The sequence below is a fragment of the Centropristis striata genome, chromosome 2 (assembly GCF_030273125.1).
Source record: "Centropristis striata isolate RG_2023a ecotype Rhode Island chromosome 2, C.striata_1.0, whole genome shotgun sequence".
NCBI classification, from domain to species: Eukaryota; Metazoa; Chordata; class Actinopteri; order Perciformes; family Serranidae; genus Centropristis; species Centropristis striata.
In genome coordinates, this window is record NC_081518.1 from 40174896 (window position 1) to 40198595 (window position 23700).

The 23700-nt window shown below is 38.3% G+C and overlaps 1 protein-coding gene across 1 annotated transcript in view; it reads right to left on the reverse strand.

Moving 5' to 3' along the window:
- The window catches only part of LOC131992653 (myocyte-specific enhancer factor 2A-like), a 52781-nt gene extending 30436 nt beyond the window's left edge, over window positions 1-22345 (reverse strand). Inside the window, exons 1-2 of the mRNA XM_059358293.1 lie at window positions 22248-22345; window positions 13033-13154 (exon numbers count right to left, since the gene is read on the reverse strand). The gene's annotated coding sequence lies outside the window, so the exon portion shown is untranslated. The remainder of the gene's footprint in view (window positions 1-13032; window positions 13155-22247) is intronic.
- Between the last annotated feature and the right edge of the window lie 1355 nt (window positions 22346-23700).

Genomic DNA, 23700 nt, shown 5'->3' on the forward strand with positions numbered 1-23700 from the left:
TGATGGATCATTCTTCAGGCTTTCTTCACTTTTGTTCCTGGAAGAATGAAGACACTAGTTGTGTTTTCTTCACCTGAGTGCAAAGAGCTTCACCAGGAGGGCATAAAGTGCATCATGTGTCACTAACCAACCAGCAGGACTTAGTCATCCAGCGACAACGACTTGATCACCCAAACATCTTCCACCAACAATTGCACAACCAAGCCACTGAGGACTGAACCAGTTTTTCTGTCACAGCAGAGTGCAGGAGTTGGTTTCCCTTTTGTTCTTCACAGTCTCTTACAAAGTCATTTTGGCCTCAGACGTCTTTTGCTTTGGAATTAAACCACTGGAATTACGTTACACACATCAATGACTCAAAAGCACACCAACAGAGAAAGACAACGAAAGCTAAATCTAATTCATCACACACCTTTTCTAGCTGGCTCCAAACTCTCTTCTGCAGCAACACTCCTTCACTTGTGCACCAACATGAATATTCAGCTCTGCAATCTTGAGTGAACTCCTCTCTGCTCTCCTCCTGCAGGAGTGCCCACCTGCCTTGCTGTGTCCCTCCTCTCCTCAGCCTCAGCGTTTCTGAGCCCTGCCTTCCACCAGAGCTCCTTAGCTCTTTCCTAATCTCATCTGATCTGGGAGGAGGCAGAGTGTGAGGCGAAGCCAGGCTTTATTCTAACCCTCTCTGGATTACTGCAGCATGTGGATCCCAGAGCTGAGCCACCAAACCCCCACTGCAGACCCAGTTCACAGGGTAAGGAGATGGGAGAAATGCATCTGTCATGCAGTAGGGGAAATTTATTAGTGATTATTTGCCGATTTAAATTGACTCGTTTGATCAAAGTTAATATAATCGAGTGCCAGTCACTCAAATGTCCCATACAGCAGATAAATGATGATAAAATAAATTAAATAGAAAATCCCTTCCCTGATTTAAAACCTATTGTTTTATGTTATTGTTGCGTTTTCCCTTTGAGTGATTGTTTAAAAGCTTTCTTATTGAATATTCAATCACCCTTAAAATTTTATATTAATTTGTCCTTGAATATTTAAAGTTGTATATAATGGAAATTGTTTTGCAAGAGCCTGCACGCTATCCTCTAACCCTTCCAGTTCACCAGCGGCCCAGATCCCAGCTGACCCTGCCAAGTCAGTTCAGGGTACACACTGACAGACAAAGACTCCTTGGATATTTGGGATTTAAAGGTCACAAGGATTTATCGGTTTTACAATCTGGATGATTTGATGGCAAGACAAATATTTTCAAAAGAGGAAAAAAAAAAATTTGCACACTCTCCTGTGCTGCTATTTCCATGAAAAAAGGGCTAAGAAACATTTCATTCAGCATATGGATTGAGATATGATTCAGTCATCTTTAGAGGAGTCCTTGGAAAGAAGAAGAAGCTTGAATACAAATTTACCAAATTTCTCTTTGTGACGATAAATCTTTGTCTCAGTCTGTGAAGCAACGATGTATCCTGTTCTACATTTACATCTCACATCCCAGACAAGTTGTCCTGATCAATGCAGATGTAATATGTTACTATGGAAGAAACTCTATCTTGCTGACGTAAAAATCAATACAACGCACAAGATCGGCCATCAAGCTGCAGCAAGCAGGACTCACACAGAACCTGCAAGGCTGAGCTGTGTATTGTAATTCCCTTAGATCAAAAACAAGTCACACCTAATCTAATACAATGAGCAGCTCCGTTTAAAAGCATTTTTATGGTAATTCATAACTGAATCCTCTGGAGTCTCTTTATATTTTTTAATAGTTAACCTCTGGCAATTTTTGTGTCTTCAGATGGTATATTAAAATGGATTTGAAGCACTTTGGAATAAAACCATTGGTTATACAATTTTACTGTGAAGTCAAAAACCTGCAACACAACCTACATATGAGTCACTCGCTGCATAAATCTGTATTATTTCTGTACAATTTTCCTTTGATCAAATCTGAGGTCATCAGCTGGTAAGATAAACAATTTTAAATAATGTTATTCACTCTTTATAATGCATTTTCTGGATATTTAGCATCTTGGAAAATTATCAAACACCAATGAAGCAGCTCTTTCTAATCTGTAGTTGCCTCTGACCTTTTCATCGCCCCTCTATAACTTCAAAATATACCCCCCGCCTCTCTGGATGTATCCTTAACAAGAAGTGCTAAGCCCCCCGAGCGAACCTCGCAGCCAAACACTCTTCTCTTTATCTCACCCATGAAATCCAATTCCTGTGGATCTTTGGAAGCGTGACCATGCTTTGTGAGGGTGTGAAACACACTTTTCCAAGGTTGGATTGCAAAGGATTGTATATCTTCTATGCCTATACAATAGCAGAATGTCACTTATTGGTATTTGGGTGAATGGAGCCAAAGGGCTTCTTTTTTTAGAATTGGTCTACAAATAAAGTGTATTGAATGTTGGGTTGACTGCATGTTTAACATGTTGAACTCTATTTTGCAGTACTTCTGATGGTTAATATAGTGGTCAATAAATTCACTATATTTCTAAAAAGTGCGCCGTTTCAAGTGTTGGAAGAGAAAAGACAAAAGAGATGGTTAGCTTAGCCGAGCATAAGGACTGGAAACGGGTAAAAAGCTAGCCTGGCTCAGTAAAATGCAAATATGACAGTGGTTGATCTTCTCATCAAACTTTTTACAAGAAAGCGATTAAGCTCAGGGTATTTTATTAGGTTTTTATTAGATAGTGACAGATAGAAAGGGGGAGACCGCTTTGATGTAAAAACAAATTTTCCAGCACTGAAGGATGCATTCTTGACTATTGGGTCTTGATTTGTAGAGATCAACAGTTCTCTCATTGATTTTATGCCCTACATGGTGTCAAGTGTGATTAAACAGGCATATTTTTCTGTAATGTACCACACTAAAGCCAAGGTAATTTCACTGAGGACCAATCCTGCTTTTGATTGATACAATTGGAACTGAAAGCTCATTTAGACTTTTTTTAGAATTCAAACAGTGACAGTGACTTGACTTGAGTTTGTAAACTTCACAAAATATGACTAAGACCTAGATCTTATTATTCTGACTAATTGATAGTAATAATAAATCTGATAATTGACTGGATTGACTAATAACCACCATTGCTCCACAAGGTACCTTCAACTACATTATTACAAATTGGTGATAGTAGCAGACCATGACCTTTGACTTTACAAGGCAATAAGAAATATTGAGTGTACCCAGTGGGAGTCGGGCGGTTAGTAGTTTAGTACTGTTGCCAGGAAGAGTGTTCTGGGGTCGAACCAGAGCCAGCTGGGGCCTTTCTACTTGTTGTTTTCTCTGTCTCCCTGTGCCTGCGTGGGTTGCTTTGGTTTCCTCCCCTTTGAGACTTGGAAGTGTTCAAATGCATCTGACTTTAAATCACCACATGGTCAAGCAATAGAAAAGTATTCATTACCACAGAACAATGACAGCAAGACTGGACATGACTAAGAAAACTCCTCCGTACTGCCAACTTCCTCTTAGCTGTCTGACACTGACAGTCCTTCCTGTTTCATGACTTGTTCGTCTGACAGTGAAAGAGAGAGAATAAGTTCCCCCACCACCACTACCATCTCCGAGACACACCTCAGCATGAAAAATGTTCTCTTTAAGTTGGGCATAAATGTCAAATAAACTGACAGAATAAGCTGTGGGTCCTATGGAACACAAACATGCACCCAGCAGACAAAAAAGTCAAGGCTTATTTGATTAAACAAATTTCTTGGAAATAAAATTGTTTGCTTCCTTGTTGAGTGACATGAGAGGATTGATGCCACTTTCATATCTGTCAGTTGAGTTTAAAGCCACAGCAAAGGGGGGTTTTTCAGGTTCAGGTTTTTTCCCTAATATTCCAACACCAAATGCCCCATTTCACAATGTTAATAAAAGTGAAAAATAATCTGTCATGCTACACCCTTGCACCAAATATTGGGAAAACTGGTCCAGTAGGTTTTCTGTAATCCTGCTGACAGACACAACAACAAACCAAAAGCCAAAAACATGACCACCTTGGCACAGGAGATAAAATCCACCAAAACCCACCAAACCATAAAAAAAACCCAAAACTACAATTTTTTTTACAAAACAACATTTTTACAATCTAGATTTTGGACGGAGCCAGGAAAGCTGTTACCGCCGTCTTCAAGATTCTATGCTAAACTATTCACCCATGTGGCTCCACCTTCTCACCTAACTCTCTGCTGGACTGCAAATAAGCGTTTTTCTTTTATTAATAAACCCACCATCCAGGATCACTGACAACACATATGATAAAAACATTTCAACAGCTCAGAATCAGTTTGTCTTAACGTCTTATCTTCCTCCATTCTCTACTGACAACAATCTCTCTCAGCAATGCTGCATTCATTCAAAAACAGTACATTTTTAAATCAGAAGTTGCTTGTTATCAGGAAAAAGGCATCATTGACACATGCATCAGCAATTGTGAATGTCAATTGAAATTATGGAAAGTACAGTATGAGGGTGTGGTAATGTATTTTATAATCAATTATATGCCAATATCAAATCAAAGTCATGCCTCAAATGCACATAAATTGATTGATTGATTTCCAGTATAGAGCAAATCAATTTCCAGTCTTCTGTCAACCCATATTATTATATTTGCTGAACAAATAGAGACACAGACGCAGCCTCTGTACACCTTTAATCACATTATGATTCCATTAAAAGACATAAAATACATTATCATATTGAAATGTAGCCCAGCCCCATCTTTAGCATCCATTGTGCAAGAGAACACGACAGAGCCTCTTGACCCCAATAAACCCCAATAAACAGGGTCAACAAAATGTTAACAGAGCAAATTCTGAAGAAACAGCTCTCACATTATGAACACTAATTAACAGCCTGACCACCCCCTTCCTTTAAAGTCTTGTCATATAAAGAATAAGCACAGTCAGAGCTGCTGAAGGTTAATCACGCTGGCTCTTAACAACACCAGGTTGTTTTTGAACAGAGCAGCACAGAGTAATTGGCAACCCTTTCATCCCTCCTCCTCATTAAAGACTATGGCTTCATCTCTAATTGTGTTGACCCCGCCGTGACCTCTGCTCCAGTCCCTCCAACAGTGAATCAATGAGGCGTCAAGCTGATGCTACCCAGCATGCACCAGTAGGTAACCCCCCAATCTTTGGCTATCAGTAGAATAAAGCAACCACTGTCTCCAATATGTGCAGGGCTGAACATAAATTTGGTTTGGGAGACTATATAGCTGGGCCTGGTTGTCAGGCATTCTGAGATTCATTGCCATTTGCTGGAAGATGAAAGAGTTTCTGTTTCATCACTGTTTGCAGAAGTGTTAAGGACTGATGACACATATTACATTCCTTATTCACGTCTTTACCTTCCCTGCAGCTTTGCTCGTGTCCTTGCTCTCCTATACTTCTCTCTTCTGCTTAATCTTGTCCTTCTTCCTCTAGCATATTATTTGCATCGTATCCATCAGCAGGGGGAGAGAGAGGCTCTCTTGCCCAAGGCGTAGCTAGGCCGACTGATAGAAGATTCTTCTCCCCCACTAGCCCCGACTTTGAAGTTCTCATAAGTGGAGTTTTCATAAAAGTTCTTCGGGGAACTTAAACATGGTAAACAGCCAGGCTATGTGGTGGACCTGCTCCCCGAGGGAGGTGGAGTGAGATCAGGCTTGTTTACTGGCTGAAGTGTTTAACACTTCCCTGTTTGGAGTAGAACTCCGTGTGACGACCCTCCCCACATGCCCAGTTTTGAGTTTTCTTTGATGTAAGGGAAGCGAATGACAATTTATGTAAAAATCATAATGGAGTTGCAGCTACTTAAAAGAACCAGCGACGAAATTAGCATTTTCTTATGCAAATTAAGCTCTGGCACAATCTTTGAATAAGCAGAAGTTAATACACACGTTACAACCAGCAGCAGCACTGCAAATGAAAAATGACTCTCCTTGTAAATCTGCTCAATGACAAAACCTGAGATTGAGTGAGTCAAGCTTTAAATGTTCCACTTCACCCTTTTCTATGGCTTATTATGTATTTTACAGAAAGACAAAAGCAAGGAAAGCAAGTGCTGGTTTGGCTGCTGCCAGGCACGGCGGGAGCACGGACTGTGATTAATTCATCACCCACAGTCAGACAGGCTAGCTTCTGGTATCATGCAGCCTGAGTATTGACACTGGCCTCTGCTGCTTTGCAGGTCACAGAGCAAATTAGTTTTTTGCCTGAAATGTAATAATTAAACTCATCTCCCTCCACTAGCAGCCCTGCCATTTAATGCCAGGCTGAAGGCCAGGGAGATTAGATGGCTTAAAGTGTCATCTGCCATACCACCCACTCCCCCGCTCAGGAAGCAGAACGAGTTGCTGTGTTACTGTGTCAAGTATAGAAGGGCGAGGGTAACATGGGCAAACAATTATAGTCTATATAAGTTTATGTCACGCTAGTATATATCAGTACTTATGTACTTGTTCTGTAAATTCATTTAAGAAATGGTTGTAAATAACCATACTGGTCTTCAAATGTGATTATTTTCTTTTTTGGAACTTCCATTGGCTATAATCAAAAACAACTGCCTCACATGAGATACAATGCAAGGCAAGTTTATTTATATAGCACAATTCGGACACAGGGACATTCAAAGTGCTTTACAGGGGCAAGATTAAAATACATAAAACACATTAGAAGACATTTAAAAGCGAATTAAAAAAAAAAAAAAAGTGAATGAATAAAACATTTAAGAGCGAATTAATAAAAATTACAGGTTAAAATGGAAACAGAAAAGTCTTCAGACTTGATTTAAAAGAGCTGAGAGTTGCAGCAGACCTCAAGTTCTCTGGGAGTTTGTTCCAGAGATTTGGTGCATAAAAAATAAACGCTGCCTTTCCTTGTTTAGTCCTAACTCTGGGGACTGTAAGTAGACCTGTCCCAGACGACCTAAGGACTCTGGACGGCTCATAACGTATCAGCAGATCGGTAATATATTTTGGCCCTAGACCATTTAGGGCTTTATAAACCAACATTAATATTTTTCATAATGCAGTTATGTTAAACCCAAAAGATTCAAAACAATAAAACTAAAATGCCTCCAAAATTAAGGCTTTAAAGTTCCTGAGAACAATCCTTTCAAGGGTCACAGGTTTTAAATGTAACAGGCTGCCTCTGTATTTTCACTGGAGTGGGTGACATCATGCTACTTTAATGCAGCTGGATTCACAAGATCACGAGACCGTGCAACATCACAAAACCGTGAGAGAAATGGACAACTGCCTCTCCTTCTCTCAGCATGCAGACACCATTTTTAAAAAATCCCAACAGCGCCTCTACCTGCTGAGGAAATTAAGGACTTTCAATGTCAGCACACATGTTTTAACTCTGGTCTACCAGTCCCTCATTGAATCCATACTCACTTTCAATATCTCTTCCTGGTACAGTCTCCTCTCATCCAAACACAAGACCAAACTTTCCCGTACAGTTAACCAGGCCAGCAAAATCATTGGAGCACCACAAACCCCCCTCTCAGAACTGTACAGCCGGTCTGTGATCAGGAAGGCCACCCTGATCACAGAAGACTTTTCTCACCCCCTCCACCACTGCTTCCAGCTGCTGCCATCAGGCAAACGCTATAAGGTTCCACTGGCCAGGAAAAACATCTACAAAAAATCCTTCGTCCCCTCTGCAATAACCACCCTGAACAACAAAAAATGAACACTCTGTTGCTTTTAACAGCCCCCCCCCCCCCCCTCCTTTTTAGCATGATTGTACACTTTTTTGTGTTTTTAATGTTTGTTTGTTTCTTAGTGTTTTTTATATGAGCCTGTCAAAAATGAATTTCTGTCACTCGTGACAGACAATAAAGTTCTATCTATCTATCTATCTATCTATCTATCTATATGAGGTTGCGTGAGATCACGATATTGTGCAAGAATCTGGGCATCACACGACAATAGCTACAGCAGAAGAAGCGTTATTGCCAATTATCTACCAGTGGACACATGTCTACCGGTATATAACACCATCTCGCCCAAGGCCTCTGTGAGTGTGTATATAGACTTATGTAAAGGAATGATGATAAGACAATACAAAATATGAATAAATTAGTAAATTTCGCACTCAACAAGCCCATAGCTTCAGGGCTGCACTCTCTGACACCCTACTCTCCAGCTTGCTGCACTGTTACTCACAATCACCCAGCCTTGTAAAAACTCCAAGACAGCAGTCTACTCATTTAATTACTGGCCCGCTGTGATGTCATTTCATTATTGTGTTGCTTTTATGACAGTGGCAGTGGGATAAGATTTTCCTGTCTCAACACAGAGACACTGATGTCATGCCTGCAACACAGATGGAAACACAAGCTGCCCTGTAAAATAAGGCCATGCTTCCATACTTTCTGTTCCTTTCATAAAACACTAATTGGTCTTCAGCTGAACTTTCAGTCCTGACACAATACATCCATTTTTTTCCCTTGGCCATTGATTTTCCTCTGCAAAGTCATCAGCTGTGAGACTGAGGTGAGGGGATCTTGGACTGAAGTGACACTGTCCTGGTTGAATGATTGACTCCAAACTGTAATCATGCAGCATTTACAGTGAAATAATTAAAACAAGGAAAAGAGTCGCAGCTTGGCTGGATCTGGGCCAATAAAATAAAATACAAAATTCAACCACAACTGCTCCAAAACAATTCAGTGTAAAAAAAAAAAAAAAAAACCAATAGCATATAACTCTGCTTTGACTGGAGTACCAGGTTTCAAGCCCCTTTAGCATTTGCTTTTTTCAGTACTCACAGCCAAGACACTAAAATCTATGACTTATGGATTCTGAGAATAAACTGGCCATTTTCTTGCAGAAATTATGAGAAAAATAGATGTGAAGTCCAGAAAGTGAAATATCTGTTGCTCTTTATCAACCTATCAGTAAACAATCATCCCCTCTTGTGATTATCTATACAATGGTGCTAAATATCAATATTTTTTATTAAAACATGCTCACTTGATTTGCTGGGATTTCATTTACTGGAGTCTTATCAAATGAAGGTGGGGGAAGGGGAAATGCAAATCAGAGAAGCAATATTTTTTTTTTAGATTGCTGTACAATTAATGAAAAAATTAAAGTGTGCCATTGTTGTATCCTACTCTTCTGTTTTGTGGCAGTTTATGGTTATTTAACATTGGAATAATGCTATATGTGTTAATAATTTTCTGTCAGTGTGTGTGTGTTAAAGAGCCACTAATAAGAATTCAAGGTTTCAACTCAGTTGTTCAATTCTGTAAAACTGACACCACATAGTGCGGTAAATACATTTTTTAAAAATCCAACTTTTGGCCTTATTGCAGGTTTACTTCAATTAATTTTCTTTTGGATTCAACTTTTCTTCCCATCTGAACTGACAAAGTGTTTTCAATTCACAGTGGCTTTGATTCAAGTATCTGACTTGCTTCTTTTCTATAACTATGGCAGTGGAGTCTAGTGGGTATTATATATGAATCCAACTTAAAATGATTAGAATAGGTGGCCATTAAATAAATTGGTTACTTACATTATCCTGTCTGGGAGAGTTCTGTGTTTCTATGCTGAGTAACATTGAGGATTTCAGTAAAAGAAAAACATGAAAAGGGAAACCAGAACTGGGGTCCTCCCACTTCGCAACTATATTGCTAGTGTGAATGCACTCGTTTGTTGTTTCGACATGAAACAGATTGACTCAACTTTAGCTCCACTCATTTTTTGCCCCGGTCATGTGTGGCCCCCTAAGATGTCTCAATGCCCCTCAGGGTGCCCACCCAACAGTTTGAGAAATGCTGCTCTATTGGACTCCAGGTTTGGGAAGATTTGTTTCTAGAAAAAAAACATGTTGTAAAAGAAATTCTGAAGACGAAAGTGATGGATAGATAGATGGATGGAAGTCTCCAATCACACAAACACCACACACTATGCTCGCTGCAAATAAGTGAGGACCCACATAACTTCATCACAGTGAAGCATCTCTAGCCTTTGATCTACTAAATGATATTATAATGAATTCTTTAACATTTTTGTTTGTTCCTGCTTTCATTGAAATTCTGTGCTTTCAGCAAAGTAATATCATCCTTTTAATGTTGTGAAGCGATGGTAAGTAGATCTGAGGCCCCTATCCTGAGGGTCCTTCAGGCAATCTCCTCTCCCCTTCCCCTAACCCCCCTTTACACACACACACACACACACACACACACACACACTAGCATCTCTCTTTGAGATTACTGGGTAAACAGTGGACTTTTTTTCAAGGCGTTAATGTACAGGACAAGTAGAGTTCAGTTGGAGCCATCAAACACGTCTTTCCACATGCGTTCATCCTGTATCAATGTCACATCAGTGGTGCTCCTTACAAGTGGCATTTCAAGTTAGTATGTCAATTTTAGGTCAATTAAGGTTGAATAACTGGCACAATCTCAAAGCTAAAAGCTACTTCTGGAAATTTGAAATTCAGCCTTCAATTTGTGGTGTCCAGTGCAGAAATAAACCATTTATCTTGATCAATAGAAATAGAAAATGGGTGCTTCCAATGTGCAAACCAACACACTACACTTAATGAGTGTTTTTTCAAACACAGCTTTTAGCTAACAGCTACTATTCAAGCCTACAGTTGTTCAATGTTTGAGTATCATGTAATGGAAACATTTACATTTACATTTAGTCATTTAGCAGACGCTTTTATCCAAAGCGACTTACAGAAAAAGGGAAACAATGAAGGTATAGTGCAATAATAGCCATTAGTGCATCAATAAGTGCTAGTGTTAATTCTTTAAGGAGTAGAATTGTCGTTTTGGTGCTAGGAGAGAAGATGCTCTCTGAAGAGCTGAAGGTCTTCAGGAGGTTTTTAAAGGTAGAGAGAGACGTCCCTGCTCTAGAAGGAACTGGTAGTGCAAAGAGTTTGGATTGCCTTGGACGAATGGGTGGCAGAGCCAGACACCATTCATTGGAAGAGCACAGAGGTAGTGAGGTAACCAAGCAATGTACACATCTTAATCTTAATTAAGTCAATATCAACACATCATTGATATAAAAATGTTTGGAGGATGGACAAGCCTTACCAGTTGCTTACAAATTCTAACCAATTCTAAAAATCATACAAACTGACTGCAGACTATTCTGGGGAGAAACTATGAGGCTGTGAGTAAATGTGCACATTTTCCCTAAATTGCTGCAATGAGAAGAGATATTACATCTGGGATAGAATAAGTCACTTGAGATTAGGGTGTATAATTGCTGAAAGACGTGTGAGATCACACTAGTGCTTCTGTGGGAAAATAACATCAACTTTAACAGCCAGGCTACACAAAGGCAGGATGGCTTATGTTGGCAGTTACTAAATCTAAAGTTACTTCACCTACATTTTTATAATTAGAATATCATACTTAAATAACTTAAAAAGAGAGAGAAGAGAAATAGAAAGTTGCAGCAAACAGCCAACAATATTGTGCACATATCATTCAGTTGTTTCTCTTACAGCAAAAGTCTTGAAAATAGCAATACAAGTAAACTAGGGGTATGTTAAGCTGTGCAGGACTGTCATTTAATGTCAAAACTAAGCAAACATACCAGAGGTTTAACCAGAAGTATGTTAGCTATTGTATTTTAGGGTATTTGAGGGGTTCTGCACCCTGATATTCTGCCCTAAATCAGGCCAGAGGGAACTGACAAAGTCAGGGGAAGATTCAGTTTTTAAGTTAACTGACGCTAGCGGCTAACTGACGATAGCGGCTAACTGACGCTAGTGGCTAACTGACGCTAGCAGCTAACTGACGCTAGCGGCGCTGCTTGTTACAGCTACAAGAGTAGCCATTAGCGTATCAATGCTAACTCAAAATTGTGGTCGCAACATTAGCTGACATTTCATAGCGGTGTTACAATCGTGTTGAGTTGACAACAATCTGAATTCAGAGTTGAGCAAACTCAAAAACAAAACTTAAAATATTTAGTTTAATTGTCCAACTTGAAATTTTATCGAAGTTTGTTGCCTTGAAATTTTGAGTTCACCCAACTTTTCTTTTTTTGCAGTGTAGAACCTTTAACTTAAACTAAGAGATTCTGTGTAAGTTGCTGTTATAACCTGCTCCTCAACTCAGTAAGCAGTGAGAGCATCCTCATGTACAGCCAGCATTAATGAAGTGTTGGCACTATTAAGAACAGCCTCAGGACTCTGAGCAGACCCAAACCACTCTCTGGTCTGGACCCTGTCTCTGCAAATCAACACTGAGTTTAATTAAGCCAAGCCACGCTGCCATTGACCCAACATTACTGTTTAACTTGGCAGGGCAGGGGGAAACCTATTTACCGTGAGCAACAAAGGCAGTTTTATATAACTGCAGGAAAGTAGATTGCAAGGCTAATATTTGGAAATTGTTTTATTTGATTTCTGTATTTATTGAGTGTAATTTCTGAGCTCCTCTGTGGCATTTTTAGCATCAAACGTGCTGGTGTGTGGCCCAGCGGTCAGACGGCAGGCAGCCAGAGGTTTGGCTGGTTTGGGAGGACCAGCTCAGGCCTGATTACTGGGGCGTCCCTGCAGGAAGAGTTCTCCAGTCCAACAGATTAGGAGCTCTTCCAGAAACCACAGCGAGAGGAGAGGAGGGAACACCATCCCAAACCTTCACTAGAAGGTATTGCTCAACACAGTAAACATGATTACAATCTTACTTCCCTATAAAAATACACATAAATTTCATTTTATATTTCCCCTGACCCCTCAACACTGTCTGCAAGTAATTTCAATGAGGAGAACAAGAGTTGAATAATGCAGTTCTGAACATTACAGTAAATATTCTGTGCTGGGCTCATTGTTGCTTATTTCAATTAATGGAAACTGTGGTTTTATAACTTTAAAACCCAAATAGCTGTGGTTATTAGCCATAGTCCTCCCCAAGCAAAGAGAAAATATATGGGCTAAGTATAGCCAGAAAAGGACAAATCAATAAAACTTTTATAGGTTGGATGACAGACACATGGGTTAGATTTTGTCAGAGCCCTTGCAAGAAATTCAGAAAGAGGTATCAGATATTACCTGAAAGTGTTTGGTATGTGCCCTGGCAGAGGGAAGAACTCCTCTTTAACCGCAAACTTGGACGACTGATATACGGGAGGAGATATTACAGTCAGACAGCAATTCTTCCTCCAGCTCAGATTCTGAAAGAAAAACAACAGCAAAAAGCCTTAGTTTAGATTAGTTTAGAATAGAATAATGGAGAGTGGCTGGTCTAATTTTTAACTGAAACTGTAGTTGTGATTACAAGACTTTGGTTTTGTGTTTCAATCATATGTAATGGACGTACAGAAAAATATTTGACAATCCATTAATATATGAAGTAATTTTTCATGCAAAGATTGCAGAAAATACTGTCTTCTGCCTCTCAATTATAGATAAGATTGATTTCCTTTTTTCTCTCTGTTGTAAATGATTTATCGAATGTCTTTTGGATTTGGGAAATACATCAAATTCTCACATTTAACAAGCATGAGACCAGCACATGTTGAAAAATTATTGAAACAATGATTCTATTATTGTTGCATCCCTAGATCTGTTATTCTTTAAATTCAGTGAGAGCAGTAACTCAAGGACTGCTTTTCTAAAAAATGACTCATGGACACACGTTTGCACACAACTGTTTGTGTGAAGACCATCTGTAGTGAATGAAGGCATGTTTCTGGATGTGAGGAAACCAGCAGTAAAAGCACAGGGATCATTTTTCCAAAACAGATATGATGTATGTATAATCACATCAAACAGAAAATGTGTGTCATAAAAACTTGCAGATTTAAGTGCAGTCGACAGAGCTAATATGAGCGTATGCTGTTCCATAATTACATCAGTCTGGATGTTAGCATCAGCACAGACAGGTAACAAGCACACAACGAGCCTCCATAGGAAGAAGAGTTGAACCAACCTCTCATCTTCTCCGCTCTGTGTGTTACAGCATGTCATTGGTTTAGCCAGGCATCAACACAGCTAATCAAAGTGGATAAGAAATGCATTAGTCCACACAGCAGCAGCCTGCATTAGCTCAGGCTCGCTAAAGCAAGCCGTGTAATTGACTAGAAAAAAAACTAAGTCAGTCAGTCGGTCACGGAGGACTCAAAATAGCCTCTCAATAAAGTACACACTCACACACACACAGTGAAGCTTCTATTTCTTCAGCGTGTGGTGCAAAAAGAGAAGCCTGTCCTTCAGAAGTGTTGCTATTTCTGTTTACCACAAGGCCCCAAATATTCTATCATTAGGGAAACTAGGAGGGAAAGGAAATGCCACTGGGGAACACATGGACTCCATACAGCCGCACAAAGACTAACTGCCAGGGTGGACAAGTGGTTAAAGACTGTCATGTTACCAGGAACAGCTTTTATTTCCACAATATCTACGTGTTTATAGGTGCCACAAAAGTCATACTTTTTGACTTCTCGTAAGAAATTATCAGATTTTTCTGCTCTCTATCACTAGTACTGGAGAGTAAGCATTAGCAGCAAACAGCACCACGAAGGCTGAATCAAGCAGCTCCAGCGTGCAAAAAAGCCAACTTGTATTTTTAGGCCTAAAACAGTGATTTAATTTGGTAAAACTTGGAAATATAAATTATTGATATCAAGGGCAATAATGTAAGCTAGCACAACAAAGGAAGCCAGTTGTCTGCTCAAAAACAAGTTTGTGAGTTGTTGTTACTTATATCTTTAAGTTGGGGTTCACAACAAGGGACAATAGTTCTGCTAACTCTTATTTCTTTGTTGTGAAATGCGGGAAAGCGGTGAAATTCATTAGCGAAAGCTAGCGGCTGACTGATGCTAGCGGCGCTGCTTGTTACAGCTACAAGAGTAGCCATTAGCGTATCAATGCTAACTCAAAATTGTGGTAGCATCATTAGCTGACATTTCATAACGGCGTTACAATCGTGCCAATTCAGCACATTGTTAGCAGAAGTAAGGATTAAAAGTTATTACAATGTAAAAGTATAAGTTAGTACAACTTACAGTTGAGTTGACAAAAATCTGAATTCACAGTTGAGCAAACTCAAAAACAAAACTTAAAATATTTGTTGCCTTGAAATTTTGAGTTCACCCAACTTTTCTTTTTTTGCAGTGTGGCTTGGTGGACTGAAGACCACATGTTAAAAAAATGCAGCATGTTTTTTTTATTTTTATTTAAGAAGCTTCTTCTTTAAAGTACTTTTTTAAACCAAAACAAATAATTGTCTTAATGATGTGAAGAAGTGTATTAGTATTAATCGCTTTTGTATTAGTACCATAAAAATTAGAACTTTCCTGGCTTTTTGCTTGTGGAAATTTCTAAGTTAAAGTTTTTTGGCCTGAAAATCCAAATGATGTGACATTCATTCAGGCTCCTGAGTGCCTTGTCTCTCTCCAGCTTCCGTACAGCAACAGTGTGCAACATTAGCCAATGTTAGCCTAGAAATGGCCGGCATTTCTTGGCACTAATGCAATAGATTTCTGTTCAAAAACAAGCCGTTTAACTCGATGTATAATACATGTCTTTAGTAGATGGCATGGCATGTATTTTAACTTTTGCAATGGCCAATATAAAATACAAAACAGGCATCAGGCATGATCTCTAGAACCAGATGTAAAGAACATAAAAGTATCTAACTGAGATTAAAAAAAAGAAGCCAAAGATGACAGAGGCAGAAATCACTTGAAGATGATGGTGAACATTTCACCGTCCTTTACATGCTAGAAACAATGAATGTTGACATTAACGGATATTAATCCACTGCTAAACTCTTCACTCTTCTGAGTGATTCCAGACACTCTCAGCCCGACCAGTAACCAGTTAAATTGACACGCAACACCGACTAAATTATATGCGTGTAATCTATACTCGAGCATAAAGACCAAGTGTATTTGATTAAATGGGCAGGGATCCCAGAAATGTTTCCAGCCTTATTACATTAGGATAGAGCAAATATTTGATGGTCATTCTCATGAAACAATATCAAACATCCAGCCAACCACTGCAGAGTATGATAACCAGTTTCATTTTGGCAAACAGAATACAATATATTATGTTTAAAGTATTTTCTACTATGTCATCCATATGCTCACAATCTCCACAATGGTTAAACTGTGCAGCACTGTATACCTTTCTGCTGCAGAGAAGACTGAAGTTTGGGTCCCTTTGTGTCACATACTTTTATGAATTGATGGAAGTTATTGCCCTTTAAATGTAAACACTTGAAACATATATCTGAATCAGATTTACAGTAATCAGAACATTGCATAAGATGAACAACAATTCTCACTGAGATGCATAGTAACATACGGTGGTGCACCTTAAATAATTTACAGTACCTCCTACAGAAAGTCCTGACAACACAGGATGTCCAGGGTTTTACTGTTATTCCTGGGTTACTAAATTATCTTGACAGCTATAAAGTGATTCAGATATTTTGATAAATCTGCATCAGAAGACAGGACCCTGAACGGATATTTGCCTGAAACTGAATTACGTTACGTTATGAAGCCAGTCCTCCAGCAAAATGATCCATCAATCAGCAGCTGATTGCCAACAGGCATTAGCAGTGCCTTGAAATGTATTGGTGACACCCTCAAACTAATCAGAGAGAAGTATTTGCTTTAACGCTGCAGTAACAGTTTTAGGCCAGTTGGGGGCAGCAGAAACAAGCTATAAACACAACATTAACATAGTACCAACTTTGATATGGTTAACAGGTTAACAGTGACTATCAGTGTCACAAAGCTTAACCCTTCATAGGGCACTCATTGAAATACTTGCAAATTCCAAATTTCAACCCTAGAGAATATTGGAGGATATTACATACAGCCAGAATGTGTAAAAAAAAAAACATACGAAATAATATTTTGAGAAAAAAGTTTACGAGATCAAAGTGGCAAATCTACGAGAAAAAAATGTACAGATTTATGAGATTTAAAGTGGTGAATCTGAGAGAAAAAGTTGCTTTTTTCCCACTTTTTTCTCGTAAATCTGCAACTTTTTTCACGCAGATATGCCACTTTAAATCTCTTAAATCTGTGACTTTTTTTCTCGTAGATTTGCCACTTTAATCTAATAAATTTGCATCTTTTTTCTCGAAATATTACCTGAAGTTACCAAATATAGTTCTTTGCCTGATAAAGGGTTAATCCAACTTGTATTGTATTGTATAGATAGATAGATAGATAGATAGATAGATAGATAGATAGATAGATAGATAGATAGATAGATAGATAGATAGATAGATAGATAGATAGACTTTATTTATCCCAAGCTGGGAAATTACAGTGTAGCAGCAGCATTACACACAGAGACAATGACAACACAATTAAATAAAAAGAACAACTTATTGCTTATTGGTCATAAGCAATACGAATAGGTAATTAACATAATAATATATTTGTGTATAAACAGACTGACGGAGCCACTAGTGTTTGACAGGCTGTGCACAATTTACTGTCGCGGTGATGACATTTCAGTAAAGGGGGCGATGTGTACAGCGCATGTTGTGGATGTTTACTAACAAGGTCACGTTTTTGGGGTGACAAGATGAGACACGGCAGAGTAAGTCTGAGTCAAGGGCAAAAAATCGGTATTCCAGTCCGGTCCAGTGTTTGGCATAATATTAAACCGGTTTGGAAACTGTACTATGAAGTGAATAATCTGAACCAAAGCATTTTAAAGTCACATTATGTTATTGGCTCATATAGAGACTCATTATCCTTCATGCCATTCACATGATAACTGAACTAAACTTTCAAAGAAGAGAAACAACAACACATTACATTAGAGTGCAACAAAATTAAGTATATCTGCCCCAGACGAGACGGTATCCAGGATATCTAAGCCTGCTAAGAGATAACTGACTGGAGATGGGAGAGTTCTTTCATCCCATATGCTCCCTGTGGTCTCAGCAGTCTGACAGGGTGACAGTATAACCATGACCTGATTACCTGTCCCCTGAAGCCTGTAATCACTAAAGCCAGCAGACAGGCACTGTCAGTCCGCTGACAGGGAGGATAATTGAAGGTGATGCTACATGCCGCTAGCCCTCCTAATGAAATATGAAAACAAAGAGCAGGGACCAGGCAGCGGGGCACCAAAGAGGCCCAAACTCCAGAGCAAGACATTTTCATTTTCTGTTCACCAGCAAATCAGACTTTTATAATATTGGTCCATGTGGAATGATGATCTGTAGCTGCCTTACACACCAATACAGTAGCCTTTTTAGCCACTGGTCTTTTCCATAGACATTTTCAGGTTTTCCTATTACTCACAAGACAAAAGGGTGTTGGAAAATTAGTTTCCTGATAAAATGCTGATTCACTGCAGATTGTCTCTTTGTCCCACAGTTACAGCATAGCCTATTAAAAAACCATTAAGCCTGCATCAGTGACGTCACCTAAAACGTTCTGAAGGACCTGTTTTCTCTTCTCCTTTCAACATGTTTTTAAAACCTCTTTGTAACAAAAAATACAGGTTGAAAAAAATGAAGGGAAGGACATTTACCAAAATGCTGAAATCTTTCTTGACTTAACTAAGAGTTGTGAGGCTCAAATGGAGCATGATTTAAAGAAGAAATGTCAGGGAATAGTAATGGTGAATAAATAAAGCTATTAATTTCAAATCAATTATCAGCTTTTTGAGAATTCCTCCAGGCTCTGTCAGGTTGTGAGCAAGTTTTACCATCTTCACACTGCCGTAAAATACAGGTCTGTGACAGAAGACATAAAGAGAATAACATTCAGCAAGGCTGAAACTATATCTGCCTCGAGGCATAACGTGTATTGGCACATCTGCTCACGCAACCATCAGTTGGTCAAATTCCCACCTCAGTTTCTATTGTCTATTTGTCTCTTTAATATCTTGTCTAAATTAAGAGCCACTGACATAGTTACCACAGCCAGCGGTAAAAAAAAAACAAATGAACTTCAGGTTTTGCCAATCTCTTCTTTCTTACCTACATTTTTGTTTTTGGTGACATAAATTCCCTGCAGCTAGCAAAAAAATCAAATATCACTGAAAACAGACTATTCGGAGCAAATTGCAGTATTTATTGTAATCACAGACTAAAAAAGTCCTAAATAATTTGTCACTGAGAAGAAATTCAAAGCATTTTTTTCTCTAAAAATATTTTTCTCCCGTCAGCCAAACATTAAGGTCTGCCTTGAATTTATTCAAAATGGTGATGAATTTTACCGAATCTAATTTTCACACCTGTTCGATGTTGTGGCTATGTTGCCTGCATGATATATTGTGAGTTAAGACTGATTCGTATTTTGCTTAGAAACCACACTGACAATGCAACTTGTCTTAAAACTGAGCCACACATTCAACTAAAAACAACACATACCAATAGGTACACTGCAAAAAAGCCAACTTGTATTTTTTGGCCTAAAACAGTGATTTGATTTGGTAAAACTTGGAATTATAAATTACTGACATTTAGGACAATAATGTAAGTTAGCACAACAAAGGAAGCCAGTTGTCTGCTCAAAAACAAGTTTGTGAGTTGTTGTTACTTATATCTTTAAGTTGGGGTTCAAAACAAGGGACAATAGTTCTGCTAACTCTTATTTCTTTGTTGTGAAATTCGGTCATTAGCGAAAGCTAGCGGCTAACTGATGCTAGTGGCTAACTGATGCTAGCGGCTAACGGATGCTAGCGGCGCTGCTTGTTACAGCTACAAAAGTAGCCATTAGCGTATCAATGCTAACTCAAAATTAGTGATCGCAACATTAGCTGACATAGAGTTGAGCAAACTCAAAAACAAAACTTAAAATATTTAGTTTAATTATTTATTGTTATTTAGTTCCAACTTAAAATGTAATCGAAGTTTGATGCCTTGAAATTTTGAGTTCACCCAACTTTTCTTTTTTTGCAGTGTAGGGGGGACATTAAGGCTTATAGATTCCCTTTTTTTCAAGGCTGTCTTTAAGTAACAGTCTCATGCCCTTATGCACTTTGAAAGCATTACTGGATGCTGAAGTTAATTCTCCTGTCAATAATGACCACACAAAGGGATTCTTTTTTCAATGTCTGCCTGCTGAAGCAGTATTGTGTTAAAGGGACAGCTCACCCAGAAAATATTTTTTTCTTACCTGCAGTGCTATTTATGAATCTTGATCTCAGTGGTAGACATGTTGGGCTTCTTTTAAAGTACAGTGGAATGATATGGGACTTCCCTTGTGGTGCTCAAGTGTCAAAAACCTTTTAAAACCCCAATAGCTACTGTATGTCTCTTACCAGAAATGGTAAACTGGCTACTCAAGAAAATACACAGACCTTGTTGTGAGCAGTTTGATGTAGGACCTATTTTCTTTACGTATCAATAAGAAGTGGGCATCTTTCATAGACGAGATGCTTTTGACAATGTGAGATGTAAACATTAATGGTTTCTTCTTCAGTTGAGCTGTAACTTTGGCTAGTTCAAGTGAGATAGCAGTATCAAAGTATTCCTTCTTGGTGGGTTTAGTTTAGTAGAAGGAAAACTTTTAGAAATTGTCAACAACAAGATCTGTGGATTACCTGGAGTAACCAGGCCACGATTCCTGGAAGAGACATTGTTGCTGAGCTTTTCAAATGTGTTTTCAGAGTCATCTACTTCCATTATATTTATGAGAAGGCAGACATCTCTCTAGGGCCAATATCTCTAACACTCAGCAATTGTTAGAAATAATCTGTTATTCTGTCTCTGTTTTCTGTCTCTGTGCATGGGGATCACTATCTGATTGACTAAGTCACTATCTATGCATGCGTAATTCACAAACTGTGTGCGTGCCCTCTCTCTAGGCATTTATAGATTAATCATGTAAGATGCTTTTGATACAATGATCATGTACTAATATTGTTTTAAAACTATGATTACTCAAAAAGATCAGGGGTCAGCAACCATTTCCATTAAAAGAGTTTTTTTAGCCAAAAAAGGATAAAGAATGTTCCATTTGGAGCAGCATCTTTAAACCTTATAGTGAAAGTAATTTGCCAATTTTTCACTGCAGATCAAGCATACTACTAAGCGAGAAGCACTGGCAGTGAAAGAAAACTATTTTCCTCAGAGACTTTTATTTTATAGCTAGGTTTGGCAAGATTTAGAGGACAGAGTGAAGAGCCAGATGGGCATAGGTTACGATGCACATTTAGGTTGATGAAAATATATATATTTTTCTGTCTATAGGGAACATGTTTTTACAATTGGAGAATGAAAGAATCACTACAATAATGTAAAAGGAGACTTTAATTGGAGAAAAATTTAATTTATCAATTTCCATATAATGTTTGTGAAAGCAACAGGGAGCCACTGGAGAGAGACCAAAGAGCTACATCTACTGATCTAGATTGATAAATAGCAAAAAAAATTATATTGTTGATTTTAAGGGTGGGCTGTCCCTTTAAGATAGACTTGAAATTCAAGTCTTCTCAATTACATTTTAAAACAAAATTAACCTACATCAGCTCTGACCAGACAACACGCATCAACAAAAATCAAATTGTAGTTATAATAACTCCCCCACAAATTCCCTCTGTGATGTCTGTCGTGTTACTTAGTGATTTCCTACAGGATGTCTCTTCTTTTAGGTCTTTCAGGGGACATACAGTAGGGTTTAGTATTTTTGAGGTATTAAAGTTACAGCATTTTGGAATAAAACTCTTTAAATTCACATACTGTATCTGCAGCACTCCATGTTCAGCTATATCACATAAAATACTACTTAATTGGTCCAACAGCAACACTACAGTTACTTTCATGTATTTATTGCTGTGGAGTCACTGTAATGGCACTGATACACACAAACTGACTTTTTGGTTTTAGGTCTTGGTCTTCCAGTAGCAGCCTTACTCTTAGGAATGATCATACACTTATAATTTTGAAACAGGATAGAAGTATGCCAAGCAGAAATAGATAAGTGAAGCCAACTAACCGGCTAAAACAGCTGGTGGTTTGCAGTGAATTAAAGTTGTATGAAGCTCTCCATCACGGTTTATCTCAGCACGTACAGTAGACGTACTGTACTCACATAAAATGACACTAAGCCACAAAATCACAACAAAAACAAATGACTGCCATAACTAAAAACACAAGTACGTTCAGAGGAACACAGCGTTTACTATCAATATTGTATATTGTTTATAAAACAGTGACGGACCAAGTTACTGTGAAGAGGATCGGGACATTGTGCTGACAGGCTCTCCTCCCTCTGTCAACAGCAGAGAGGACAAACACTTTACAGAGTTTCTCACACATGAAAGAAAAGACTTACCTCTCTGTATCCTTCCGTAAATACTCTTCTTTTATCAAAGTGAGTCCAGCAGCAGACACACACGGGCAGGTCCTCGTCCGCTATATTTAGGAAACTGACAAACACCCAGAGCAGCGCGAGAGATTTAGCTCCTCCCACCACAGTGTGTGTGGCTGCTTCTGCGCGCGCGTATTTGGATTGGATCACACGTACCCACAGTGCAGTGTGTGCGTGTGTGTGTGTGTGTGTGTGTGTGTGTGTGTTTGTGTGTTTGTACTTCCTACATAGTGAGGACCGGAACACATTTATTTTTAACCAACAGAGTGAGGACATTTTTGCAAAGTGAGGACATTTCGGCCGGTCCTCACTTCTTTAAAGGCTTTTTTTTTTTTAGATTTCAGACTTTATTTTAGGGTTAAAGTTACAATTAGGTTTATGTTAGGGTGAATGTTGGGCATTTAGTTGTGATGGTAAAGGTTAGGTTAAGGGTTAACGTAAGGGGCTAGGGAACAAGGTTATTATAGTAATCGAAAACAAAACAAAATAACGAAAACTGGAATTGAAAAAACATTTTCGTTAACTGAAATAAAAATGATGACCCAACAAATACCCCATTAGAAAAAACTAAAACTAATAAAAACTAAACTAAAACTAAAACATTTCAAAAAATAAAAACTAAACTAAAACTAGCAAACTCACTCTAAAAACTAACTAAAACTAATTGAATTTGAAAACAATAATTGACAACCAAAAAAGCTAATGAAAAAACTAATGAAACATTCAAAACTATTATAACCTTGCTAGGGAATTCACTATTCCAATGAGGGACCCCACAAAGATAGAAGTACAAGAATGTGTGTGTGTGTGTGTGTGTGTGTGTGTGTGTACATTCATAGCATTTTGTTGTGTAGTTAATTACACTGACTACAAACAATTATGTGCCCTAAAATGAAATGAATAGTATATATATATATATATATATATATATATATATATATATATATATGACCTGTAAAAAAAATACTTGGATATGTTTTTAATGTTTTGAATCAGAATTTGTAAAATTACACTTAAAAATGTTAGTTGTATTGATTGTTGCTATGTATTAATCAATGCTCAGAGAAGTTGTTGCATGCTATTTTCGAAGTAGTGGTTACCTGAGGAGCCCCATCTGGACTCGACATTTCAGTTTCTACCTTCTTTTTTGGTTCATGTATGACCTGTCAACACGTGAGCAATTTTTTCAACTAAATTTCTTCCTAGAAAGTAGCTTTTTTTATACTATATCTTTAGTAATTTCACATAACATGTGCATTGTCAATTGTCAGGTTTGTTTATAAAGTAGTTTGAACTACAAAATAACAATAGTATATAGGAATTCCATGTATGCGTTTCAGTCTTTTACTCTACCAGTGTGTTTAAATATGTCCGCAAGAGTAACTGACTCGGATAAATTTCTGTAATTGAGTGTAAA